Source organism: Sphaeramia orbicularis, chromosome 1 (genome assembly GCF_902148855.1).
Source record: "Sphaeramia orbicularis chromosome 1, fSphaOr1.1, whole genome shotgun sequence".
NCBI lineage: Eukaryota > Metazoa > Chordata > Actinopteri > Kurtiformes > Apogonidae > Sphaeramia > Sphaeramia orbicularis.
The window spans coordinates 43,312,967-43,329,376 of NC_043957.1; the positions used below are offsets into that span (position 1 = coordinate 43,312,967).

At 37.2% G+C, this 16,410-nt stretch overlaps 1 protein-coding gene across 1 annotated transcript in view; it reads left to right on the forward strand.

The window, feature by feature from the left end:
* The first annotated feature begins 1,920 nt into the window (after nucleotides 1-1,920).
* Nucleotides 1,921-16,410, forward strand: part of ctnna2 (catenin (cadherin-associated protein), alpha 2) — a 602,172-nt gene continuing 587,682 nt past the window's right edge. Inside the window, 1 exon segment of the mRNA XM_030138923.1 lies at nucleotides 1,921-2,289. The gene's annotated coding sequence lies outside the window, so the exon portion shown is untranslated.

Below are 16,410 nucleotides of genomic sequence, written 5' to 3' on the forward strand. Positions count from 1 at the left end.
TGAAATAAAAATAATGTTATTGCAGCTAATCTGATGTTTTCTCTCATTTTAACCCTTAGCGGTCATACTCTAACACTAGCCATTACTCCATGGTGATAATACAAAAAAATATATAAAAAAATACTCAAACATGTTAGTGCAGATCAGGTTTATCAAGAACAGCAAAGTTATAGTAATAGTATGAACTGCAGTGTATGGCATGGTGCATAAGTGTCCACTGTGTTGTCTGATATGCAACTAAAACAACAAAACCCATGAATATACAAGAGAACAGCTGTAGAATAACTGTCCACCGTAGTGACCACCGTGCATGAAAGGGTTAATGTTGCTAAGTTGACGTTTTCTCACATTTTAACATACTATAATAGTAGTTATTACTCACTCAAATAATATGCAAAAAACAACAAAACAGAACAACTTAAAAAAAAACAAACAAACAATTGTTAATTACAGTCTAATAACAATTAGCAACTGATTTACACTCAGATATGTTGCTGGAGGTCAGGTTTATCAAGAACAGGAATGTTACAGTCACGGTATGAATTGCAGTGTATTATATTATGGTATGGTGCATAAGTATTGACTGTGTTGGTTGATATGCAAATAAAACAACAAAATCCATGAATATACAAGAGAACCGTGACCGTGACTATAACATTCCTGTTCTTGATAAACCTGACCTCCGGCAACATATTTGAGTGTAAATCAATTGCTAAATGTTATTAGACTGTAATTAACAATTGTTGTTTTTTTTTTAAGTTGTTGTGTTTTGTTGTTTTTTGCATATTATTTGAGTGAGTAATAACTATTATAGTATGTTAAAATGTGAGAAAACATCAGATTAGCAACATTAAGAAAAAAACATTTATTTCATCGTTTTCACACAGTACGACAGTAAATGCATGTTTCTTTGCTTCAAAAATTAAACACACAGTGTCCAGCTGAGTGGACATTTTTGTAACTCCATGAAAAATAGATTCATAAAAAACAAAAATTTCAATCACATTATTTTTTTCATGCCTATAGAGGAATAAAAACACTCAGGAAAAAAAAAAAAAAAATCTTGATTAAGGTTCTCATAATTCATGCATGAAAGGGTAAACTACACAGACAAAATGACTTTTTAACACGCACATTAGGGAAGGAAGAAATGATTCAATTTTGGTGGTGATAGGGGGTGGGGGGGCCCACGGGGGGGGCGCAGACCTCCGCCAAGGCTGATCAGTGACCCCCGATCACCACCAAAATTTAATAATTTCTTCCTTATCCCATTTCCAACAAACCCTGAAAATTTCATCAAAATCTGTCCATAACTTTTTGAGTTATGTTGCACACTAACGGACAGACAAACAGACAGACAAACAAACCCTGGCGTAACATAACCTCCTTGGCGTGAGGGGGGGGGCACTGATCAGCCTTGGCGGAGGTCCGCGCTCTCCGAGTGCTTCTAATTGTTCAGGTTATTCCCTTTTTTTTTTTTTTTTTTTGCAAAATTATACTTTGTTTTAGTGTAAATACATGAAAATATTTACATTAACAAAGAGAAAAATTTGGAGTTGTCATTATTTATATGTTATTATGATAGTATTTTACTGAATCCTGCCCACTGGAGATTGAATTGGTCTGAATGTGGAACCTGAACTAAAAGAATTGTTAATATTTTAGTGTAATTTTTGCATTTCACATATTCATCCCAAGGGCCGGAGTGGACCCTTTGGAGGGCCGGATTTGGTCCCCGGGCCGCATGTTTGACACCTGTGCATTACATACATTACGTTATTAGCTGGACATTGAACGCCCCATCCCACAATATGGCAGAGCGCAGGAATCCTCCCTCCCTCCAATGTGTTCACTGGCAGGCAGGGCGCATCCTCAGACACGGAATCACGCATGCGTCAATGACGGAGCCTCTGCTGATTTGACAAGCCTCAGGAATCTACCACACTGCCCACTATATTGCAAGCTTCCCCGTTACTAGCGCACCATCATCTGCACCTGTTTACTCTGTTGTTGTAGTTGGAGCGCTTGGGAGGGGTCATTATTTCGCAGGGAGCCGTAGGAGGAGGAGGTATTTCCGTGACACCGACAGAAGCGTGTAGCCTCAGCTTCAGCTTCAGCACCACACTATTGAGGAAAGCTGTGTCCGGATTCAGGCGATTTTCGGTGTTCACTGTGGGATCATTATAGAAGAAGAGGACGCTATTTTTTTTTTTGGGAAATACTCAGTCAAACCAGGCACTGTGCACAGTTTGCAAACCCAGCAAGAAGTGTCATCTCCGACGGTTAAAGGTGCGTAGTTTGTTGGATGCTGTGGTTTTTGTCAGCTGGCTGATTTTCCTAGCATCTTTTTTTTTTTTTTTTTTTTTTTTTTAGCATTTACACTTGCTGCACTAACTGACCCTCTCCGTTGCTAGCATTAGCTTAGGCGAGGTCCGGCTTTTTTTTTTTTTTTTTTTAGTATCGTTCTGTTTTAGTTAGCTAATTGGCGGGTTAAATAATTACTCCAGTTTTAAATGCCTCACAGTCTTAAATAGAATAAAAGCCGTCACTGTGGTGTTCATTTGCTGGGGGGGAAAAAAAAAAAAAAAGCTAATCTCAGTCTCGCTTGTTGTGTTAGCATTTTCTGCCTGGTAGTCGGAGCAGTGCTATCCAACGGTCCCAGTGCTGAAAGCCTGCTGCTCCCACTGACTTATGGGAGACTGTCGGGCACACACACAAGCTAGGTGGCTAAGCTAGCATTTCCTGCTAAGCTAACTGAACTGACACTTTAGTACGAGGGGAAATTCACATCTTCGTTTTGTCGTTGCTTTCTCACTGATTTAGCGCTTTAATAACTGTCATTTGACTTGGTACCAACACCACTTACCATACATACGTTTCTACTCGAATTTCCAGGTCTTAAAAATTTCTTTGTCTGGAAATTTTGCTACTGTTTAACCCTTTCATGCATGAATTATAAGAACCTTAGTCAAGATTTTTTTTTGTTGAGTGTTTTTATTCACAAAACAATGTGCTTGAAATTTTTTTTTTAAACCCTTTCATGCACAGTGGTCACTCCAGTGGACAGTTCTTCTCCAGCTGTTCTCTTGTATATTCAGGGTTTTGGTTGTTTTAGTTCCATATCAGCCAACACAGTGGACACTTATGCACCATCCCATAATACACTGACATTCAGACCATTACTGTAACTTTGCTGTTCTGACATGTTTTAGTGTAAATTAATTGCTAATTGGTATTAGACAGGTATTTTTTAACCTTTTTTTTTTTTGTATATTATCTCCATGCAGTGAATAATAACTACAGGGTGTCCCATAAGTCTCCATACATAGGAGACATAATACATTCCATACATACAGGGTGGGGAAGCAAAATTTACAATGATCATTTAGTTGTTTTTTTCTCAGCAGGCACTACGTCAATTGTTTTGAAACCAAACATATATTGATGTCATAATCATACCTAACACTATTATCCATACCTTTTCAGAAACTTTTGCCCATATGAGTAATCAGGAAAGCAAACGTCAAAGAGCGTGTGATTTGCTGAATGCACTCGTCACACCAAAGGAGATTTCAAAAACAGTTGGAGTGTCCATAAAGAATGTTTATTATGTAAAGAAGAGAATGACTATGAGCAAAACTATTACGAGAAAGTCTGGAAGTGGAGGAAGCAACAAAAAACGTACCAAAGCTTTTATTAAAGCTCTCAAATCCAAAATCCTAAAGGATCCAACCAAATCCATGAGAAAAATGGCAATTGAACTTGAGGTAGACAACAAGACCGTTAGAAATGCAGTAAAATATGATTTGAAGATTTAAATTCTCGTGACTTTAAATAAACTAATTGGTCATACACTGTCTTTCAATCCTTGCCTCAAAATATTGTAAATTTTGCTTCCCCACCCTGTATATGGTGCTAACATGTATTTCTTTATATTTCTTCTTTATAGTTCTTCAGCAGACACGCATTGAAATGTGTTCCCGACAAAATGGCAGTCATATAGAGCATATTATATAAATAAAAATGGTTTATGTCAAGAAACATTTATTTTTCCTATGTATGGAGACTTATGGGACACCCTATAGTATTAGAGTATGTTCAAATGTGAGAAAACATCTGATTAGCAGCATTAAAAATGTTTTTACTGCATAGTTTTCCATATCATTTTCTGATATTAGATTTTAAATACATGTTTCTTTGCTTCAAAAATTAAATACATGGTGTCCAGCTGAGTGGAAATTTTTGTAGCATTTTTTTTTTTAATCGATCACATTGTTTTGTTTTATGTCTAAAGAGGAATAAAAACACTGCAGAAAAATATCGTGACTAAATTTCACATAATTAGTGCATGAAAGGGTTAATGAACCTATTTTTTCTTTTATGGAGTTCCAAAAAATGTCCACTCAACTGGATAGAATGCGTTTAATTTTTGAAGCAAAGAAACAATATCAGAAAGTGATATAATATTTTTCATGCATCTAATCTGATGTTTTGTCACATTGTAACATACTCTAATGCTAGTTATTACTCACTTCATGGAGATAATATGCAAAAAAAACCAAAAACTTTTTGATTAAGAGTAGCGTGATAACAATTAGCAAGTGATTAACACTCAAACATGTTAGTGCAGATCAGGTTTATCAAGAACACAAAGTTACAGTAATGGTATGAATTACAGTGTATGAGATGATGCATAAGTGTCCACTGTGTTGGCTGATATGGAACTAAAACCTTCTAAGCTCCTAACCTCCTCCCTTTCCTTTGTGTTTTTATTCCACTTTAGGCATGAAAAAAAAAAAACATGCGATTCAATGCTGTTTTTTATGAACCTATTTTTCGTGGAGTTGCAAAAATGTCCTCTCAGCTGGACACCATGCGTTTAATTTTTGAAGCAAAGAAACATGTATTTACTGGCATATTGTGTGAAAACTATGAACATTTTTTTTTAAATGCTGCTAATCTGATGTTCTCTGATGTCACATTTTAACTTACTCTAATACTAGTTATTAATCACTTTGTGGAGATAATATGCAAAAAAACAACTTTTTGTTTAAAAAAACTGTTAAATACAGTCTAATAATAATAACAAGCAATTGATTTACACTAAAACATGTTAGTGCAGATGAGGTTTAATGAGAACAGTAAAGTTACAGTAACGGTATGAATGTCAGTGTATGGGATGATCCACTGTGTTGGCTGATATGGAACTAAAACAATAAAATCCATTAATATACAAGAGAACAGCTGTAGAATAGCTGTCCACTGTAGTGACCAGTATGCATGAAAGGGTTAATTACTATTCATACCCAGTACGTTTAGTACGTTAACTTCTTATACATAAATCTGTGGCACTGAATTAGTTTTACTCGTTATTCTGGATGCTCAAACTACATTTTCTTTGCTCGACTCGGGGGGTTTTAAGTGTACAAACCTTTTCCTTGCCTTACCCTGCAAGTGCAGCCTTACTTTATAGTCTCTTTCTTTATGTGCATTGTATTCGCTGTTTTGCGCACCCATCCCTGCTGTTCTCTTAAAACAACTCAAGCTGATTTTAAAGACTAAACTGTCCCCTTGCAAACATAGTGAACTTAGAGCTTCTTGCAAAATCTGTACCAGATGAGTAGGGTGGTCTAACAGTCATGGTAAAAAATAAAGTTTCAGATAACCTCAATTAGAGCTCTGCATTAGGTTTTGGCATTCAAAAGATGATTTACGAAAAAATTTGGAAGAAAAAGGAGATGTTTTAGAGGTTGCACAAGTTGCTGGAAGTTTCCTGGAAATTGACCAATTTTGCATTTTCAGCATAGCCGAGCTGACCTGTAAGAGAAGCAGCAGTACTATCAAAACTAAGGTTTTAGCGCTTCAATGATGCCCGTAATCAAGCAGATTATGAAGGGAAGAAGATCAGTGATTTTGTCACCACCAGCACGATGCGTTTCTTTGAAACTTTGGGTCTGCCACAAACATTCTTAAGAATTCCTCCAAAAGACTGGGCTGATGATGAAGACTTTCAGAAGGCTGCTAAAAGTGTGCATTCCAAAAAAGGTGTCAGTGATGTTGCTGAAAAAGGGGTGAAGCTTATTCAAGACTTCAACTGTAGCCGAACAAAAAATGAAGATCAGAAACAGTACTTGCTCTCAAGTTGTCAAAGAACACAGGAACGTTTTTTGTAATTTCAATAAAGCAACAGTGGTGGCTGGACTTTCTAAGTAACATTTTTATGCGAGTTGCAGTTTGATTTTGAGAATAAAATTACAAATTATTCTAATATGCCTTATTCATTTGGCTAGTTATGTTATAGTAATTAGAACAATCTTCACATGTCTTGTGCAACCTCTAAATATTAATTAATTTGCATAAAATTTGGACCAAAGTAATTTGACCAGATATGGAATCAATTGCAGGGTTCTAATCCATCTTAAAAAAAAAAAATTTTGGGCCACCCTACAGCTGAGTCTGTGTGGTCAGTAGTACATGTCTCCTGTTTGCTGTTGGCTTTTTGGCTTATCATTAAAATGTTTCATTTTTTAGCTGTTCTTGCAAAATTGCAAATAATCGTTGAGTTCTTGCGTGCTGCTCTGGGCTATGTTGGCTTGTCTGCAAACATATATCAGTCAGTTCAGTCCACTCAGCTTTCACTAGTGCAGTACAGCAGGAGTCAGACCAAAGCTTTTCCTGTAACTGGAGATATAGGATCCCAGAGGCCTCTGGGGGTCACATAGTGGCTGTATTTAGAATATGAACTTTTGATTGGCATGGAGGCATGCTCAGACTTGCTGTCATGGGCTGAGGGTTACTGTCTAAACTTCATATACTTAAGTTTCTTGGGCAATGTAGGCAGACTGCAAAGAATGATAGTCAGAAAAAAATGTTTCACTGAAGAAGAAATGTATGAGTTAGCCTATCCCCACAAGTCAGCAATAGATAATGGTCTAAAGTTATCATGTGACTAACAAAAATAGTGCAAGATTAAGTTAAGGATTATTGACATATTAGACTAATCATGCATTTATTCATCCTGGACATATTGATTAAAGTCTGAGGAATAGGAAATTAAGTAATAGGTGTAAGTAAAATCAGTATTTATCTGTGTTGTGTTATTAATAGTCTCCTATTGTGTGCTTTTTTTGTTTTACATATTAGCTAATGTTGCAAAAATCCTTGAGATTCCCATTTTTTAGCTCCGATGGAGTAGAAATATAAAGTATCGTATTCTAAATATTGACCAGAGGCAGATAAGGTTAGAACTGTGATATTGGCCTGCCAAGAATAGACAGATTCTCTTCTGCCTGCTGGGAAATAACTGCACATGTGTATCACTGTCTTACCATCTGCTTAAGTCATATTTTATGCAAGACTTATTTGTTTAACCTTTAGGAGTTTTTTTGCATCTCAGTACATCCATATTCAACACTTTGTTGTTATACTACATTGTTGACCTCTCCCTAGAATGCTTACTTATTGTAGTCAGCATGATATTTCGCGAATAAATTAAATCTGAAGAAGATGGATTTGCCCACTTTCTTTGCTGAACAGATCTAGTTTTAGCTAGTTCTTAGACATGTATCAGCCTGGGAGATCTGGCCAAAAGGTCATATGATGGCTTTTTAAAATCACAATCATGATCTGAATCGCAAGTTTCTCACCAAGCAAGTAATAACCAAATGAAGTTTTCCTCTATTTTTTTTTTTTTTTTTTGGTAGCTAATTTTGGACTGAAAATATTACAATATTTTGAAATTGTATAGATTAAACAAAAACATATATCCACATCAACAGTTTCGTCTATGCACAAATGCAATATTTCCATTAATTATCTAGAGTGTAGCAGCTTATTTTGCCCTGTTGGAGTTTTATGATGCACAAAAAAGCATTTTCCTTTAAAGCACCTTTGTAAATCGGACCCACTGCATGTTCGAGTTCAGAAGCTGCACTTACAGCTGATAGACTTCTGATAATTCTCTATCATCCCTTCTTCAACAGCAGCATAACAACACATTACATAAACTCTACAAGTTAATGTAGAATGAAACCAAACAGTTCAGTGCAGACATACATGAAGTGTCTCAGTCTCTGAACAGACTGAGATAAACTCACTGGCCTAATGACCTATGTTGGTGTCAGTAATGCTATAAACCCAATGATTAGTGTTAAGGTCTCATAATTACTATAGTTACTCTCATAAACATTTGCTGAGCAGGAAAGTTTTAACAGGTCCGTAATTTATATTTTTAATGGCATGATTTGTATGATCCTTCTGGAAAGTAGGTTATTTGATGAATTAAGGTCGTGAGATCACCCAGCCTTAGAAACACCTATACTTAGCTTGTGTGCCATTCCTCTCTTCTGTCTAAGTCTGAATGCTGTTGTTAATTGTTTGACATTCAGCTGTTGGGTTGTACGGAGCTCAGTTATTGTATGCAATTTACAGTTTACACATGTTTCTTTTGTCAAGGATAAAGGAAAGGGAAAGCCATAGTTTATGGGTGAAACTTTGCAATCATTAGCAGTCCAGAGTGCATTGCATTCCCCGTCTCCTGGGAGAGGAAGCAGTATTGGCTGAACACCATGGAACCCCCTGTTGTTGTACAGAAGCAAAGCTTTAACGTAGCCATGGTGCCCCCACTAACTGGAACCAGATTACTTCTGCTGTCTGGCCTCTTTACACTCTAGCTTCTGCAGAAACATTTGAAACTGTTTAGGAGAGATGAGAGATGAGGCACTAGAAACGAGACAAACAATCAATAGTTACTGCGCTATCGTCTACCGCATTCATTTTTACTGCCCCAAACCCAGGTTGTGTATTAGCCTTGGCTACAATGTGGAAGCACATTGAACTGACCACAAAGTCAGAGTAGGCTTTTAGTTTAGTTTGTCTTTCCTGTTTTCAAGGAAACATATTGCATGTACATTTTAGTGTGTCTCATAGAGTTACAGTACTATCTTGGAAAAAATATATTAGTGCTCAGTCAAGTAAACAGATACTTGAAACTCATAAAATGGAAATCTTGGTGAAGATTTTGTTGACGTGCTTAGATGCTGACTGTCAACTCGAAAGAGGGAATTATAATTTAACAATATTTAAGAAGTAATGTCAGTTTTCCCTCTGGAGTGGAGGGATTATTAGTAATAAGAGCCACTAAGTGAATAAATGTAATATTCTCATGTCAGTGTTTTTAAGCTGTTACTCATGTATAACCATCAAATACTGCTTTGGGTTCAATTAGACTCAAACTAGTTAATTGTAAATTGATTTTCATGCATATTGTATTAAAATCAGAAGAGCGTAAAAATCCCTATGCTTGGATCTAAAAACATAAGGAAAAATTCATTGTTCTTAGCAAATGAGCTACCCATTTTCCTTAAAAGCCCATTAAACAACATGTCACGTCTGCTCGTTTTTCTAGAATATTGTACTTTTTCTTTTAACTATTTCATAACTATCACATTATCACTCACTGCAACATAAAGGGTAAAATAGAAGACTCCTTTATTGGTACAGGAGGGACAATAAAGTAGATGATCCAGCACTGGTTGAAAGTATAGTGTCAGCAGCAGTTTGGTGCAGCAAGAAGGATGGTGGATATCGTCTTAATCTCCCTTTTAGCTGCTCACAGCTTTGCTCGCAATACCCAGCCATGAGGGTTGTGTTACAGTGTAAGTTTATATTGTTAGACCATTTTAATTCTCCGTAGAACTATCACTGAAAATCCATCCATCCATCCATCCATCCATCCATCCATCCATCCATCCATCCATCCATCCATCCATCCATCCATCCATCCATCCATCCATCGTCTTTCTGTGGGTCTGGTTAAATAACATTTCACAGAGAAACCAAACAAACAATAAAAAACAGTAGACAGGCTGGTATTTTGCCAGTTTTATGAACTTGATAAAATGTTAATAAAGGAAACTAGAGTGTGCTAAAGTACCCCTTGTGCCACGTACACACTCCATTCCTGAGTGGAATTATGTAATCAAAATGTAATACCTTATGCTGCTTAAATGTTAAATTCAGGTTACAGGTTAAATTTTAATACCACTCAATAACTGCATGAATTCTGACCTTTTTGCCCAAAAACAGTTAATAGTTCAGGGTGGTAGGTGAGTTTGACTTCAGGTTGACTAGCGGTTCAGGTCATAGACCCCATGCTGCATGTTGCACATTTCTGCTGTTGCTTATAGCTGCTTGTAGTTTAAAGGCAATATACATTTTAAGTAGTTTATCTCTCATGTGTAGCTTGTGCAGACATAAAGAGTTAAGATTTTATTGTATGCCAGTAACATCAGAAGATTTTTTTTCTTTTTAAATTTTATGTCATGGAGAAGTGTAATAAATGAGAGGAAACTTGGCAGTCATCTGTTAAACCAAGCACATCATTTCCATTCAGCTATACAAGCTGCAGATGTTGTTAAAAGTGTTTGAAATGTTAAAATTCACCATCTGCAGCAACGAGAGATTAGCCACAGTGTCTGGCCTAATCAGTCATCAGCTGAAGCAAAGAAATATCTTTATTTATACTTTTCAACTTTGATATGATTTTCATATTGTCCCCATATGGTATAAAATCATATTAATAATAATGTTATAATCAGAGCTTCTGTTATCCCCCTATAATGCTATAAAGGAACAGTGGGTTTGGATAAAACTATTAAAATATACAGTAGATGTTAGGGATGCAACGGTACAGGTTAGCCACAGTTCGGTACGTACCGCGGTTCTTGAGTCACGGTTCATAGTACGGTAGGGTTTGGATACAGAGGCCGGCTGGAGCCTGGCTGTGCGCCAAAACATAACTAGGAGCTGATAGAGAGTCTTAAGGCTCATTTATGCTTGCTTTACATACTTAAATAGGTTCGTCCGTTTCTAACGTCATGGGTCATGTACATTTGAATGAGCATTTCTCAATCAATCCACCAGAGGGTGCCACTCTTAATTTCTTATTGGCTAAATACCACAAAGAAGAGAATTTTTTTTGAGAAGAAGAAAAAAAAGAAGAAAGTCAATAATAACAAAAATGGTAATGACAGATGAGGTTTTACTAATGTAGATACTAATGTTAATATTGAGAAGGGTAGTTGGAAGTAGAAGGGCTGTGCTCGGTGCACAGCCGGGTTCCACCGCATTCGGCTCGGGCCAGGCTCCACCAGTGTCCAGCTTCAACCAGTGACAGTAGAATTCTGCAAGTCAGTCATCTTGCAAAGCTTTAACATAAACGTGAGTTTTCTGGAAATGTCATTTGAAAAAAATGACAAATGAGCCGTACATGTTCGTACCAAACCGTGATGGGCGTACTATTCAGTACGACGGTACGACGTGTACCATTGCACCCCTAGTAGATGTGCTTCTTTTCTGCTTCTAGCTTATCAATTGTCATTGGAAATATTTTAAATTACCAAAATTAAACTTATTCTCCAATAATAAGTTTTAGTTGTCAGTAGAAGTATGCTTGAAAGTGCACTGATGTAGCTCAGGCTCTAAGAATTAAGAGGTGAATGGGATTTCCACACTAGCAGACAGCACCTTTTTATTTGAGATGGTGCAACTGGAGTGTGATGCTGAGGTACTGTCAGATTTTTACACAGCTGTTTTAATGAGTCTCCCTCAGCTTCCTGCTGGTGTCACAGTCTTGTGGGAAAAGTTATTGATTTTACTAGATTGAATTGTATGTAGCATTTTTCTTTGGTGCCTGGTCCATTGTATCTGATCTGTCTCAGTCTGAAGTGTAAAAGAAAAACCCTGCAGGCAGATCTACCACATCTATTATCATATTATCAGCTCATATCTTTGTAGAGGGGTAGCCCATAATAATCCATGTATCAAATACTGTATTTTTTAAGTTGGAGCGGCAGCTGGATCACTTTGAAAATGGTAATGTCTGTAATGTGTTACAACTGAACAGAATCACAGTTTTATTGAAATCACACTTTGATCAATTTTAATATCCAAATTGCATCTTTTTAGATAATGGTGAAATGTGTTACAACATGCCATTGTGCTGGTAAATGCTCCTTGCTAGAAATATATTCTTTAGATGTAAGAGCTGTTTGGTAAAGAGCCCAAGAAAAACACATCATTACGGTTACATTTTAAGTGATGAAAATGTAATTATCATTTTGGCTCAAATCAAAACTCATATCACATTGTCTAAATTACTAAAAGTGAAAGGACGGTTTTCTATATAACTTCTGGTATAGTTTTGATTATCGCATAAAAATGGATCTTTTTTCTTTTCCTAATAATTCCCAAATTGATTTTTGTAATTAGAAGGAGAGTTTGTGCTGTTGCAGTTGTAAGCCATTGATTGATGTTGGACTAAATAAGTTGATAAAGTAGCTTGTTTGAGCTGGAGCAGGAGTGACTCTTCCATACATTAGAAACACACATTGGTAGATCTTATGGATGTAGCTCATTGGCGTTATTATTAAGGATGCTAGCCGTGTAGCTTGGTGAACTGTGCATAGTTTGTGTGCAAACATTTAGGGTCATTCACACTTGCACAGCTTTTGTTTTTATAAATCATGAAAGGTCACGCTAACACACTCCTGCTGCGCTAAAGTTCTCTCTCTCTATACTTTAGCCGTGTCTCCATCTCCCATTGTGCCTCCTTTTATTGTTTTCGATTCTATCAAAAACAAAGCTGTGCAGAGTGTTGCCAGAGGCCATTCTGCTCTGATCACAGTTGTTCTGTCCTCCTGAAGCCTCACTCGTCTCCCTCACAATCTCATCTTTCCACCCCCACCATAGGCTGCATCTGGGACCAGTGCGGGGCCCCAAGTATTGGCCCAGCTCCTCCCCCACAGTGTGTGCTTTCTCTCGGCGTATTAACTTTTCTATTGTTAGGTGACTGCTTTTCTTCACTGCTCTTAAAGAAAATCTATATGCTGACCACGGACAATTGTAGGATTTGACAACCAGGGCTTAGCCTAGAAGCTTCAGATGGGGTGGTGCATGGGGACATATTCTTCCTGGGCTATTTTTACATTCCAAAAGTAAAATACCTACATTTCATGCATCTAAAAAGAAGCACTTTAGTCAATACGAGCAAAATCTTTTCTGTAAATAAACGAAAACTGAGCTGTGAAAGGCTTAGGATGATTTGAATGGTTTTTGCTTTTTCTATGCGATGCTTAACATTGCAGTGGGAACATTTGTCAGTGTCGCGTGGCACCGTCTTGTCTGACATTATACTTATATGCTACAGTTGGATCTTAATAAATCCTCTCCTTTTATTTCTCAGTCTCATCAATGTTACCATCTATTGGTCTCATAGGGAAAGAAAGAAGAGACCTTTATTGACGAAATATTACCCTTTAAAAAGTAGACGATTATGCTACAAATACACGTTAAGTTTGTCACTTAAAATGTATATGCTATAAAGTAAATTCAGATGAAATATATTGACCTTAAAGTTACACGACACTAATGTAACATCTTTGTTCAATCTGAGGCTCACACTATTAATGTCACTCTACAAAATAATTCAACCTATGAATTACAACAGAATTTTTCCCAGTACAAATACAATTAGTGGACTGAGTATAAAATATATATTATGTATTTTATTGGACAGTTTTTTAACATTGATAGTGATGCGAATGTCCAGCATGCAGAAACATCCTTTATCCATTTATAGCCCTTTTTTCACAGAAATCCCAGAAAAAAGGTGAGACGGTGATTCCACTTTTATTCCACCATTAACAGATTTACACAACCAAGCCAAAGGATTAACAGAGGTGAGACAGGCTGGACTTTTACACAGCGGACCTGCATTCTGGAATCAAAGGGGCGGTGACACAGTACAGCGTATGGCCTAATGTGACGTATCACTTCCACCTCGGAAATACCCCGAGCATAACTGTGTTGCTAACCTCTCCAGAGTCTTTCACCGTTCCGCAGATGTTAGCATGGATAGAGTCCTCCGCCCAAAGTGACAACAGCTTGTGGATCTTGGCGTCTTCACAGTTCGACATATTTCTGGCCGCGTTGATATGTTTGTTTACTGTACACAGCTCCTGCTCATTTTTAAATTCCCCTGGCATGGGGTTTGCACACACCATACGTCATCAAAACGACACCTTGGTTGCGGAACGAGAAGTGTTCCTTTTGCGTAGCGTTTCAGAATCATGATTCCACCTTTATTACGGCTCTGTTACCACCTCCAGAGGCGTTACAGAGCTTCTTTTACACAGATGTCGTTTCAGAATAAAGGTGAAATATTCCCGTAACAGAAGTGCTGTGTAAAAGGGGCTTATGACGCAATAATACACAAACACGCCAAGTCTGTTGTGGGATTATTATCTTTTATTCAACTCTAGGATTGACCCACTTTCATGGTTAGTCCCGCAATGTTAGACTTGGATTAATCCTTTGACCAGTTTGACTCAAGTCTGAAACTATAGTCACTGTGTTTCATCAACACACTACGTAACTGTATTGGTGTCTGGATGTTTAATTTCTGTCGGGGTACCAGTATAAACCCCTCTACTTTGTTATCATGCCTCCTTCTGTGTGGTCGAGTCAAGCAGAACACATGGTCAAGAGGCTTTAGAATCACTGCCAGTATGTACTATAGGTTTTTAGCAATCATGTCATCATCCTGGTGCAACAGCAAACAGTACCTGTGTTCTCTGTCAAACCAAAGCTGAGCTTTGTCTGTGGAGTTGAAGCCTGGTTCAGAGCAGGGCTGCAGAGATTGGTCAGATGACACCCATTGTCCCATTCATTCTGCTGACAGGCCAATAAATGCATTATTACCCTGGACTCACAAAGCCCTTCAACTTAACAACAGAGCTGTCATTCATCCAGAATTGAAAGCTTTTAAACGAGTCTCTTTAGTGTTCAACTAATAGATGTCAAGGTTTGCAGTTGTACAGTGAATATTGTGAAAAAAAAAACAAAAACCCAGTGAGGTAGTTGAGATGACCAAAATATACAGAAATTGAAAATGGATTCTGATGGTGAATTAGAGTAATTATTGGTTTTGCCAATTTAGCATTACCAACATTATATCAACTTTATAATGAATAGTAGATATTTCACCATTATGTACAATAGTTGCAGTAGTCTGATCTAAATGTTTATTAATCTATTCATCAACAACTGTCACTTCTGCTGTGGGTGCTCATGTGGAGGCGGGTGTATTAACAGATAATAACTGGCAGGAGGGTCTGCAGCATGGACAGATTGCATGCTGTTGTTATTCTAGCAAGTGCAAAAGAGTCAGCATTTCCATGTGTTTTTAAAATACTGAAGCTCTGATGTGTTCCTATTTTTATTATTTTATAAATTCATATATGAATTTATGATGACCATATTAAACAACAGGGTGTGCTGAGTTGACATAGACTGGTTTGCAGGATCATCACTTTAATTCACACTGTTTGTTCTGGTCTCAGGATTGTTTTGACCAGACCTTCCAGCCAATCAGAGAATGGCATTTTAAGAAGCTTTGGTTTGAGTATTTATTCAACTTTGCAATTTTTCATTTATGTTTTGAAATAAGGATTTTGTCCTCCCAAGAAAACATGACTGCTCTTAAAATTTCACAGGTTGCGGTCTACTTTGATCAGCCTGTTTTGGCCTTTCTGAGAGCGTGGCTCTGGAGAGCAGCGATATGAGAGGTTGAGCCCTGACTTCTGCTTTTAGAGACTCCCTTGCTGCTCCATGAGTGCATATGTGTGTGTGCTTAACTCCTTTTCAAATCTGGGTCAATGCAGTGTCGGCATATTAACTTTCTATAATGACAGATGACAGGGATTGTAGTCGCAAAGTTACCGATTGCTTCAATGCCCATTTTATGCATTGCAAGCAGAGTTTAAACTTTTAAATATGTCTCTCTGTGGAAAATATGTGTGTACAAAAACATAAAGGTTAAAAATATTTAGGAAAATATGTCCTACCAGTTTGAGAGCATTTTACTGTTATATTTTTATTCAGACAAAACTTTACACTCAGTATCTTTGTGTGTTGTGATGTTGCTAAATGTAACTACACATTAGAACTAAAAAAAAAAAAAAATAATCCTGCTTGTTTGAGCACTTGATTTTGGCCTTATTTCTCTCTTAACTGAACGCTTATCATGTATTGACCTCATTTGTTAATACATTCATGTCTGTGGAGTTAATCCGTGTCAACATGGTCTCACAGAGGGAGGAGTCTTGGTTTTGATTCTGCCTCTCAGATGACCAGAGATTGAGCTCATAAACGGTGTTTTTAGACTAACATCGTAGTATAGTATAAATAAGTGGACACGACTGACTTTGCTACAGAAAAGTAATGATTTGTTGTGTTCAAAGAAGTGTTTTTCATTGACAGATCTTATAAGACAGTACTTGGTTGTACGATCCTAATGAAATGTTGGGAGCAAGCAGTTTTTCGGTGCCATAGATATGTCATTACTAAGGC